Below are 13,037 nucleotides of genomic sequence, written 5' to 3'. Positions count from 1 at the left end.
TTAGCAACTAAACTAGGATTTGGGCCTAAGTTGTTTCTGTTACTCTTCTGCTTCAAGTGCTTCTTTTGTTCCAGTTTGTGATGGCTGTTCTCATACCAATGTCACTAAAAAGCAGTACTTTATCATTTTATGACGGTGGTCAAAGGTCTCCGACTGAGATGACAGCTCATTAACATATGTTGATGTACAAAATATATTACGACTCGATAATTTGTTTTCTTTTTTTCTAATTGAGTTTCATGATCTCCCCAGGATATTCTTATAAGCTCTGTTCCTCTAAACACCCCAATCTAAGGATGTACATTTTACTTAGTTATTTAGTGGTCAAAGTCACATCTAATTCTTTGTGTTTTAAGCATTAGAAACATAGGGATTCTTTGATCAAAAGAAAGGTTTTAATCTCAAGCAGACATTTGAAATATTCTCCATTTAAAAGTCAATTTATTGTCAAAGTTGCTTGAAGAATAAATTAAAGGATTAAAAATGTTTCGGCCAAGAATTTTACATTTGCATGAAGTGTACAAAAATAAATTATTTATTGAGGTTAATTTCATATGCATAAGAATAGCTGTAATTTCTAAAAAAAATATTTGCTGAAAACATGCTACAAGAAGTAAGACAGGCTTTAGATCTTTAAATGCTATATGAATGATGAAAAGTAAAAGCATTCTTCAGATTCATATATTATTAGACATGTTTTCTTCCAGAACTGGCATTCCAGATGAAGAGAATGTGTGCTTTAACCTTGGGAATAAATAATGCATTTACTTATTTGATTAAAGTTTGCACAGTGAATTTAATAAAGACTTTATACTATCTTCTAATGTATCATAAACTCAATTTTCTTACTTACAAACAGCTTTAAGACAGAATTTAGAAGAAATATCCTTTAGAAAATTGTCTTTCCTTCCCCCACAAACAATTCAAATAAACCACATATATTCTTTGGAATGCTTCATTTATATAGGCACGACACTCTCTTGGCGTGTCTTCCACATCACTGAGAGAAAGAAAAACCTTATCATGGAAATGCTGGGTATCCATACCTGACATAACAGCAACAATAAACATGAGTTGTAGGTTTTCACTGAATTCAACAAAAGGTTCTCAGTATTTATTATATGTCAAAAATATTCCTTCACTTCAATAATAGCTTGTAGAGCAAGTGAGATTTTATTCTCATTTTGCAAACTATATATTCTATGGGATGCACCTTTTAAAGTTGGAATTTTGAATGAGAAATAAAACAAAAACCCCTTAGAGAAGGCAATTTAACCACATCTATGAGGCCTTTTAGGCTTTCCTGAGGAAGGAACATTTGCACTTATCTAGACTTGAAGAATGAGTAGGAGTTATTATGTAAAAAGAAAAAAAAAAATGGAGTGAAGAATAGGGAACAGTCCCAGTGAAGAAGAAGCTATGACGGTCTATCTCTGATAGGAGATGATCAACACAGTTATAGATTTGAAATTATTCTTGACTATGTGGGAAGCAGAGCTCATGGTAATATAGATTTCTTAGGTGTGAATAAATTACACCCTAATGAAGATGCAGGATTTTAGGGCAGCAAGAGAAAGAGGATCAGCATGGAAAAGGGACTGAGAAAGCATGTCCTGCAGTGAAAACTGAAGCTAGGAGACTGAGTGTCAGGAGATAGAAGAAGAATATTTCTAGATGATGGGTGGGGTCAAAATAGGCCAAAACAGCAAGAGTGCAAGTAAAATATAGACTGATAAATGTCATCCCTTAACTATTCTGACACCACTAAAGACCTGAGGGCAGCTTTTATGGGGTGCTTTAAAGATCTGGGGGTCAAGAAGAGAGGATCAGATGAGCTACTTCAACAGTTGGTAAGAAAGGAAAAGTTAAGGCAGGAGAAAACTGGGTCCCCAACACAGGAAGAACTGAAAGTTCTTATATAACTGAGATGGATTCATCTCCCTTATATAACTGAGATGGATTCACATCCCTTCATTTACTCACTATTAGTCCTTCAGAAAGTTACTTTCTCTAAGCCTCAGTCTCTTAAGTTCTATGTTGATAATAGATGTAACTTCAAAGTTATTATGAAGATTTATAAGACAATGTAAGGAAGATAACTGTACATTTCATTAACAGAGAAAGTATTAAATGCATTAAGAAATACTGGTTGCTACAATGATTAATGTATTATTATCAACTTCTATTATTAAGAAGGGGGGAGAAAGAGGTGTGCTATTGCTTTGTTACTTTTTAATAGAAAGATTTTAGAATTGCTTCAATACTATGGGAGTGAGAATAAATGGGGATAAGGAGGAGATAATCTAATAAATGCTGACTAATCTGTGAAGTCTGTGGGCACATTAATAACATCCAGAGTATTGACAGTCAAATCATCAAACTACTTGGCTTAAATACATTATTGCTTCAAAACATATTGATTCCAGTGTCTATTTTAGTAATAGACTGCCTCTCTGATTGTCTATGTGTGTGTCACTCTGGTCACCAAAGTTAAAGAAAAAAACAAAAAACACCACTGCATATCTTACGTACATAGAAATATCATGTGAAACTTATATTTTAAGTTATTTGTTCAAGATTCTATCTCTTGGTTTCTAAAAACTTTTTAAATCGTTCAACGCATCATTCTGAGTATTTTCTGTATGCCAGGTACACTGCAAGGTACTCAAAATACTTCAAGTCAACATTACTTCAATGTGATTATGAGATGCTTAATACTGTTTCCATTAATAACTACCTCCAATCACTATCAGGAATGGCACCTTACTTAAGTAATTTCTTAAAATCATTTTCATCCTGTTAACTCTAAGGATTCATTTAGGGAGCCTAAAAATAAGCTTGTTTTTAATGGATGGTGACTAAGATAATAGAAAATACAAGGTTATTTCATGTACCAGAGCTATATTATTCTGTTTGTGCACCTTTTTGCCTGTAAAACAAGTTATTAGAACAAATAAGTTTGTCACAGGCGTAGTAAGGAACACACAATACACAATAAACTTTTAATTATTGTAGTTACTATAGTACACATTTTTGGACTAATATATATACAGTAAGTCCAGAGACACCTAGAATTATTTGGAAAGATGGGTCACTGAGCCCCAGTTATTGAAAAAAAAATGACTTATGCACATCTAGTTGGTAAGATATGTGAACTGAATTCACTTTCATACACAGAAAAACTCAGCAAGTAACTGAGATTTTTCTCAATATTGGCATATAGACAAGTCTAAAAAAGTCCTGGGATAAGATCTATCTCAAGCTGGCAGTATATACTGGCATGTGCCTCATCCTGCTGACAGTCATTTCATTTTGAGATTTTCACAAAAAAAAAAAAAAAGAGAGAGAGAGGAAAAAAAAGGATAGTTAAACAGGTTCCAAGTTTAAATAATTATATTGTTATCTTTCTTCAAAGAACAGCTAGCAAATTAATTTGAAGTAAAAATTCTACTTATGATTTCTACCCTCTTTCTTCCACCTACTCAAATTGCAAAAACTAGAGCATATAAATGAATAAATACACATATACATACCCAATAGAAATAAGAGATATAGCCTATGCACCAAGACCTGATGACCATAAGCAGTATGTGGATAAAAAAGTTATCTGTAGAGACATGAGGTCAATTTAAATACATATTACTAAGTCACTTCAGTCATATCCGACTCTGCGATCCTATGGACTGTAGCCCACCTGGCTTCTCTGTCCATGAGATTCTCCAGACAAGAATACTGAAGTGGGTTGCCATGATAACATCTAACTCAAAAAGCTCAAGGAGCGAAGGGAATAAAAGCTACTAGATAGGAAAACAACAATTCTCTATTTTTCTTCAGGAGAAAATGTAGTGAAAAACTTTAAAAACAAAGCTACTTTTATTGTTTGGAGGCATAGAAAAGGATTAGGAAATAGGCATTAATGTTTGTTTGTTATGTGTCGGGGACTGTGCTTTGCACTTTACATAAGTTATTTCATTTAAACAGTACTTTGAGGTTAGTGTTCCTATGATTTATGGTTTTCTCTTATACTTGAAAACCAAGGTTCTGAGACTCACTTATGCCATACTGGTTAGTAGTTCAGACATGATTCAAATCTAGACTTGTCGACCATACATCCATGTACCATCCATTCCACGATCACTGATTTCCAACTCCAGATAAATCTACACCAGAAAAACTATGAAGACTGTATGGAAGTCCAGAAAAAATAAGCCAGAATTAAATTAAAAGAAAATTGCTCATCTAAAAAAAATCTACCTTCACAACTTGCAATTTATCTTTATTTTGATTGCTATTGTGACTATTTTATGAGGAACCATGCACAAACAGGTATGCATTCATATTCTTTTTGCATGTACAACAGTAAAAATATATTCCTTAGGCAGAGTGCTAATGAGAAGCTATCTCACCTTCCTGAAATTATGATTCCACCCAGGCAATTTTAGGCATGGTCTCTCTGTCTTAATAGGATTAGTTAATTACCCATTCATGGAATGAATGGTTTGACTGATTCTTAAGATGAACTAATTAAACTCCTGTCTCTATAATAGCCAACTTAATATGAACATATCTGTGACCTCTTGGAGAAATAATTAAGATTTTTCAATTTAAAGAGCAACAAAATGTGAGGATATAACTATTGTACTAATGTCATTATCCTACTGGATTTCAAGAAAAAAATTACTTTCTTACCTCTATGTCAAAAGATACAGCATTAAAGTCTTTTTCAAAGCACCACTTAGTTGTATGAAATAAGATATTCTAATGGATTTATTTCATTTCTTGTTACTTCATTTTTCATAAGAAAAGTACAGGAATAGATATGTGTTCTAAGAATTCCAAGCCTTTTCTACTTAGTTAAATTTTAAATCTTTTAAAGTATTGGCCTTAGTTACCTTTTCTCATTGATAAAATGGAAAACTTCTAGGAGATATTTCCATATAGTTGAAAATATTTATGTCTCATTAAGATACATACTGCTGCTGCTGCTAAGTCGCTTCAGTCGTGTCCAACTCTGTGAGACCCCATAGATGGCAGCCCACCAGGCTCCTCTGTCCCTGGGATACTCGAGGCAAGAACACTGAAGTGGGTTGCCATTTCTTTCTCCAATGCATGCACGCATGCTAAGTCGCTTCAGTTGTGTCCGACTCTGTGACCCCATAGCTGGCCGCCCACCAGGCTCCCCTGTCCCTGAGATTCTTAGGCAAGAATACTGGAGTGGGTTGCCATTTCCTTCTCCAAATATACATACTACATTAACAGAAATAAACAAGGAAAAAAACCTGCTACATAAAATTCATTAAAGAATGATTTGTTTAGTTTGCTGCTGCTGCTGCTGCTAAGTCACTTCAGTCGTGTCCGACTCTGTGAGACCCAATGGACGGCAGCCCATCAGGCTCCCCCGTCCCTGAGATTCTCCAGGCAAGAACACTGGAATGGGTTGCCATTTCCTTCTCCAATGCATGAAAGTGAAAAGTGAAAGTGAAGTCGCTCAGTCGTGTCCAACTCTTCGAGACCCCATGGACTGCAGCCTACCAGGCTCCTCTGTCCATGGGATTTTCCAGGCAAGAGTACTGGAGTGGGGTGCCATTGCCTTCTCCGTTGTTTAGTTTGGAATGATCCAAAGACTCACAATGAAGCTGGGCACTCATAATTATACCAATCACATGGGCAAAAGATCCCTGTGCAGGCTGTATATCTGCATTATTAATATCCAATATATGCCTCCCATTTAACTTTTGCATAAATGGTAACTATAGAACAAGCTCAGCACATTCATTGCTTAAGAGACAATAATCACTGAAATACAAAGTAGCCACTGCATGTAAACGGATAACCTACATGGCTTGTATCCACCACACAAAGAGTTTAAAAGGTGTGGGTTCTTGAGCGGGAGTGAAAATCTATGTGTTGTAGAAAGGTATGAACTTGACACTTTGGAATTTGAATTATAAAATATATTTCACACTGGACTAGAGTTTGGATGGAAATTTCAATTGCTTAAGATAGGCAAAGAATAAAGATTGCTGAGTAGGTAACTGTAGATGAAAAATAAGTTAGCAATTAGATAGAAGTATGAATTTCTTATAGCCTCCATTATACTGGAAATAATTAGCCACATGATTTTATGATTGAACAATGTATGCATAAAAAGGAAACAAAAATTCAAGTTTGAGATTATATGCATAATACAATAACATTTAACCAAATGCAACAAACGGTGATTTGAAGGAATACCATCATCAGAATGAACAACTGAATCAAAAAATAACAAAATGTATTCCAATATCTACATGAAGAATGAGGTAAGTAAAGCTATGTTTGTAAAGGAATGATGCAAAGGTTTTATTTTCAAAATATAACAGTTTCTTTCCTTTTCCTTCCAATTAATTCATTAGACTGTGCTGAATTTCTCAAAAATATCCCCTGACTTGTGGAGTCGGTGGCCCTGAGTAGTGGATCACAGAGATGACTCTGTTGAGGTTTTCAAAGAGAACCTGAAATGCAAGAAACCATCATAGTTTCCTCTATTTATGGTTCAGCTACATCTCTTACACTATATTAAATGCTACTTCTGTTTCCAACATACTTTTAATCTGATATACAGGTGAGATTTTTTTTCTAAAATTGCCTTCTCTAAACCAGGTGAATCATTTTCTTTGAGCCACCAGAGTAACTTGGGAAATAGCTCTGTACCATAGATCAGTATTACGGGCTGAACTATCTACGCTCAAAATTCATATGTGCAAGTAAATCTATTTGGAGAAAAAGTCTTTAAGAGATGACTAAATTAAATTAGAGCATTGGGTGCATTTTAATCCAATTTAACTGACATCCCTGTAAGAAGAGGAAATTTGGACTCATGGGGATATGAAGAGTTTACGTGCACAAAGTGAGAGACACAGGAGGACAAAGCAGTGAGAAAGCGCCATCTATAAGCCAGGAACATTGTGGCCTCAGAGGAGATCAGTCCTTGCAGCACCTTGATCTTGGATTTCAACTAGGAGAAAATAAATTTCTCTTGCTTAAGCCCCCTGATCTATGGTATTAAGCCCCCTGATCCACGGCATTTTGTAATGGCAGTCCTAGCAAACTAATATCAGGGTAACTTTTGTGGACTAAAGAACTTAATGGATCTCCCAACTATGCTAGCATCATTTTCAGTTGTCTGCTTTATTAGTTTTAATTTATCTTTCTTTATTAACTATTATAATAAATTTTTCAAGAGTTTCAGAAATTAAAACAAAGAAATTCAAAAAACTGTCAGTCACATTTTTTCTAATTTTTCCATTTTTCATACAGAATTATGTGATATCAGCTCACCCCTTGGAAACATAAAACCCTATCACTTTGACCTCATCTCCCACTCTCTCGCTCTCATATTCCAGATCTTAATTCTTTGACCCCCAAAGTCCCTGACATATTTCATCTCCCCTATAAATTTTTCTCAGGGTGTTACATTTTCCTTCATAAAATCATCTCCCATTTATAATTATACAGTTTAGATATTTTTGTTTTATAGTCTGTTCCTGTCACTAAGTATAAGTTCCTCAAATGCAGGTATCAGATCAGACTTAGCATTGCATATCCCCTACTTATGAGAGTGTTGGTCTGTAGTAACAATGATAAATATTTGCTGAATAAATGTTGTTCAATAGGTATTTCTGTGATTACTGAAAGTGTGAATAGGACTCCAGGCAAAAACATAGCAGTTAATCACATTGTATGAAAATCACACTACAAATATAAGGTTGTAGCAATGAAGTACTAAAATTGGGTTATGCCTAATTTCAAAATTAAACAAGGTCTACATTTAGTGATTGGAGAAGGCAATGGCACCCCACTCCAGTACTCTTGCCTGGAAAATCCCATGGACGGAGGAGCCTGGTAGGCTGCAGTCCATGGGGTCTCTAAGAGTCGGACAGGACTGAGCAACTTCACTTTCACTTTTCACTTTCATGCATTGGAGAAGGAAATGGCAACCCACTCCAGTGTTCTTGCTTGGAGAATCCCAGGGACGGGGGAGCCTCGTGGGCTGCCGTCCATTGGGTCACACAGAGTCGGACAAGACTGAAACGACTTAGCAGGAGCAGCAGCAGCGAACTAAACAAATCATTCTTTAATGAATTTTATGTAGCAGGTTTTCTTCCTTGCTTATTTCTGTTAATGTAGTATGTATATTTGGAGAAGGAAATGGCAACCCAATCCAGTGTTCTTGCCTGGAGAATCCCAGGGACGGAGGAGCCTGGTGGGCTGCCATCTATGGGGTCGCACAGAGTCGGACACGGCTGAAGCGACTTAGCAGCAGCAACATTCAGTGATACAGTGTCACCTTTCCTCGTCTCAGTTGCTCTCTATCAGGATGACATATGCAAGCCATTGATGCAATGATTTTTATTTTTGTCTTGAACATTACATGTAAAGTAAAATTCTTACATTTCTAATAAGAAATTCTCTCTTAAATGATTATAAATTTGAAGGTGAACTAATCTTTCATGTAAGTAAGAGATTAACAAGCAGGGATTTTCTTTGAGCAGCATATAAATTTAAGAAAGTTGTAACTAGCAGTTTGGTAAGAAACATAAAATACAGTATTAAGTCCAGTGCAAATTTAGCTTTAGAGATGAAATATGGGAAGTTAAAGGCAGGGAGGAAGACAAAGATCAAATGCAATCATTTATCTCAAATTAATCTTCAAGGATGAAATAAAAATCCCTTTTACCAGTGTTTTTCCAAATTGACTCTACTTTCAGGAACACATCAATAAAATAACCAGAATCATCACACTGCACTAATTTATGCACACAGTCTGATGATGGTTTTGTTTTGCATATGAGACTGCATAACCTTCCTCAGATGCTATTTTAAAAAGTGAGAAATTTCATATAACTTATAAGAGTGGATATCCCATGTCCTGACAAACCCTATTTTTAAGTGTCAACAGAAATACTGACTGAAATAACAATTCTATTGGGAAAGACTTTAATTAGATTATAGACAGGAATCAAAGAGATACTGCTTTAGAAGTCAGAAGGTTGTCTTTCTGCACATTAAGCAGCTTGACTTTGCAAAATAAACACCACTCAATGGCATTGACTTTAACACGGACACTAAAGTAAAAAAAACAAAAAAACAAAAAAACTTTCTACTTAAGAGTTTATGCAGGAAATTATGTGGGTAGTTCCAACAGACATTCCTACAAAATGGCCTGTGCATATTTTATTAAATTACTTAATTATAAATTAAGGAAAATAATCACCAAAACAAACTAATTATGTTTTAGGCTTTGTTTTCCTTCTTAAAATGAATATTATAAACTGATCGGGTTATTAGAACAGGAATTTCAATAACAGGAACAAAGAAGTTAAATAAAAAACTTTAAAACTATAATTAACTGTAATTTTACTTAAATATGTACCATTTAAAAATATTCTGGTAGAAGTATAACTTCTCTTTCAAATTTGGTATGACATAATTCATATATTTATATGTAGATATTAATATCAGTTAAGATAATCAACTCCATCATAAATTCTTTACAGTAAATGAAAAATCAATTTCATAGTGTTATTAAGATGTAACCTGCATAATATCCTCCATGATGGCCTAAAATAACATTAAGGCCATAATAGCAACTAGAGTTATAACTGTAAAGAAAAAAAACCCTATTTTCTCAGAAAGACTCAATATGTATTGTCTAGTCTGTTTTTTCCTTACTTCTGGGCCAACGTTAGTGTGTGTCACTGGTGATAACTAATAGACGTGTCATTCAATATGAATTCAAACAATGAATATTAATTGAGTGACTGCTATGTGCAGTCATTGTTCAATAAGCAAATAAATCAAGAATACTTGCCCACTTGAATCTTATATTTTTGTTTTATATTCAAGTTAAGTGAATATAAACTTATATTCACTTAAGTTTATATAAGTGAATAAACTTATATAAGTTGTGCCTGACTCTTTGCAATCCCATTGACTGCAGCACATCAGGCTTCCCTGTCCATTACCAACTCCCAGAGCCTGCTCAAACTCATGTCCATGGAATGGGTAATGCCATCCAACCATCTCATCCTCTGTCATCCCCTTCTCCTCCTGCCTTCAATCTTTCCCAGCATCAGGGTCTTTTCCAAAGAGTTAGTTCTTCGCATCAGGTGGCCAAAGTATTGGAACTTCAACATCAGTCCTTCCAATGAATATTCGGGACTGATTTCCTTTAGGACTGGTTTGATCTCCTTGCAGTCCAAGGGACTCTCAAGAGTCTTCTCCAACACCACAGTTCAAAAGCATCAATTCTTCAGCACTCAGCTTTCTTTATGGTCCAAATCTCACATCCATACATGACTACTGGAAAAACCATAGCTTTGACTAGACAGATCTTTGTTGGCAAAGTAATGTCTCTGCTTTTTAACATGCTGTCTAGGTTGGTCACAGTTTTTCTTCCAAGAAGCAAGCATCTTTTAATTTCATGGCTTCAGTCACCATCTGCAGTGCTTTTGGAGCCCAAGAAAAAAAAAGTCTGTCACTGTTTCCATTGTTTCCCCATCTATTTGCCATGAAGTGATGGAGCTGAATGGAGAACAAATAAAGAACAGAATTCCAGCAGCAGTCCATGGGGTCGCAGAGTCAGACACAATTTAGCAACTGAACAACAACAAAAATATTAACTGTATAGTCTACTAAGATGATTTCTAATGATAGATATTTTTACATTCATTTCAGTGATCTAATATCTTTATGATATTTCAAAGAAAATGCTAATGGATTTTCACATCCCCAAATTAAAATGTTAAGCGCAAAGTAATTATGGTTGACATAAAAATTACTCACAGGAAACTAAAATGAGTCATTTTAAATGGCTTTCCAGTGCCATTAGGGCAGTCTGTTTCCAAACGCACACAAAAAGCCTAACAATACAGGCAGCAGATCTCATGAGCTTTGTTAAGGTAAAAGGCATCACAGAAAATCCCGTAAGTTATGTGTCACTCCAGAAATATAAAATGTAGTAGAATGGACACCATATAATTTTCCTCTGATCACAATGATTTAGTTCCAAGAGATGGAAATCCCATCTCTGTGAAATCAGGCAGCTCTTAATGATCAAATTTACCTTGGTAACAAGTGCTAGCTTTTGCTCCAGCTAAATAAGGTGTCTTGGGATAATGCTGTCACCTGAAGGAAGGTAAACACAATATAGTTAACTCCTGAGTAGTCAAAACACTAACACTGACTGAGTTCATACTGCATAGTAGGCAACTTGTTAAGCACGGGTATATAGGCTACAGCGTGAAGGATTCTAGTTTAGCAACACTCAGCCATCGCTATAGTCCTTGATTTAGACAAACCACTGTGGAAAGCTCTTCTTACAGACTAATCTTTCCTAAGACAGTCATTTGAGATCATGGCCTAACTTATAGATGATAAAAAGCTGTTTTTAACAGTTATAAAAGGGCACAGTGAGGGCGTGTGGCAAGGGCAGGAGACTAAGATTGTCGAGGTGACATTCTGTGCTCTAAACTTCAATTATCGCTTCCCACACAGAGAACCTACTCTGAGTCAGATTTGGATTGCCAGCAAACAGTGGTCTCATAAACCCAAAATGTTAACAATAAAGAAGTTTATAGAGCACACTTTGAGTGAAAACAGCATATTTACAAGCATTATCTTTTACGACCTATACAACCACACTATAAGATCATTCCCATCTTCTAAAAAAGTAGGAAATGGAAGTCTGGAATGGAGTTACAGCTACTTTAAATTGCTCTCAGACCCATGCATACAAAATGGTTTTCTTGTAAAGAAATTTATATTATACTCAGAATCTTATTGTAAAATGAATTCTGTAATTCAATTAAATAGTCATCTTAAAAACAGGAACATAAGTGGAAATTCCTCACTGGCACTCATGCAAATCAACAAAATAACCATGTTAAAGCTACATCTAATCTCTTGCTGTATACATTGCATGTTGGCTACAGCCACTGCTAAGTTATACATTTACAATGACAAACCATGAAATTGATTTGTTTCCATTTGTACCAGCAAAAAACTAAATAGGGAGAGTGCAAAAGGGTGAATTTATTTTATTTCCACAGTGCTTCCTTCTGCTGCCATCATGCAGTAGCATTCCTTTTTCTAATTTGGAGTGTTCCATGATCTTAATTTTCTAACTTCTAATCACCTTGCTTGAAAAACAACAAAATAAAATGGATCACATATACTTAAAAAAAAATTCACTTATATCATGATTAAATTTTGTTTTTATTTATACTACCACCTAGAACACCTGGTTTTCTGCTAAGTTTTCTCACAGAACATTAGCTCTGCATTATTCTTCATAATGTTTGCAAAATACTAGGCAAAAAACATTAAATATGGTCTTTTTATAGTTTTTCTCAGAGCTTTACTATCCACAGCATATGATGAAATTCAAAGCAAACTTAAAGTACACAATTTCCCCTAAATTTATATAGTTTGCTTAGGAAACTGTGTTTGGGCTGAGGAGAGAGGACATACATTAGCTTCAGTTTGGGAACTTCTCTGCTAAGGCAAGTTTGAGGAGAAAGTGGTGGAGAACCACACCATGCAGCATTTCCCTTGGCCTTAGTATCTCAAATGAGGGTAAATTGTGAATCCAGTTTAGTCCTCTAAGTGGGAGGAATTGAAAGGATGGGTGATTTATGGTTAAAGAAGAGACACGCTGCCTGCTCAGTCTTGTGTCTCTGCTCTGTATCCTAGAAAATGAAGATACAAGCACTGTCTTATCCATATCAGGGATACAGTACAGATCTAGCTTCAAGACTGTATCAAGCAGTGTTGCCAAAATCTTGGCTCCCTGTCTAATAATGACAAAAATATTGGAGACAGAGTTTTGAGGAAATAGAAAAGGAGTAGCTTTATTATTTTGGCCAGGCAAAACAGAAACACATCAGGCTAGTTCCTCAAGAACTGTGACTCCCTTTCTAGGGAATAGGGAGAGGTTTTACATACTCTTGAAGGTTTTGCATTTTTTTTCTTTTTCAAAGTTTCAAAATGACCAC

The 13,037-nt window shown here is 35.3% G+C and overlaps 1 long non-coding RNA gene across 1 annotated transcript in view; it reads right to left on the bottom strand.

The window, feature by feature from the left end:
- Window positions 1-424: 424 nt before the first annotated feature.
- The window catches only part of LOC123332864, a 56,581-nt gene continuing 43,968 nt past the window's right edge, over window positions 425-13,037 (bottom strand). Inside the window, exon 3 of the long non-coding RNA XR_006549993.2 lies at window positions 425-744. This is a non-coding gene — a long non-coding RNA (uncharacterized LOC123332864). The remainder of the gene's footprint in view (window positions 745-13,037) is intronic.

The sequence above is a fragment of the Bubalus bubalis genome, chromosome 1, assembly GCF_019923935.1.
Source record: "Bubalus bubalis isolate 160015118507 breed Murrah chromosome 1, NDDB_SH_1, whole genome shotgun sequence".
In the NCBI taxonomy this organism is placed as follows: Eukaryota; Metazoa; Chordata; class Mammalia; order Artiodactyla; family Bovidae; genus Bubalus; species Bubalus bubalis.
The sequence above is the reverse complement of the archived record's forward strand: the minus strand, read 5'-3'. Positions and strand labels throughout refer to the sequence as shown.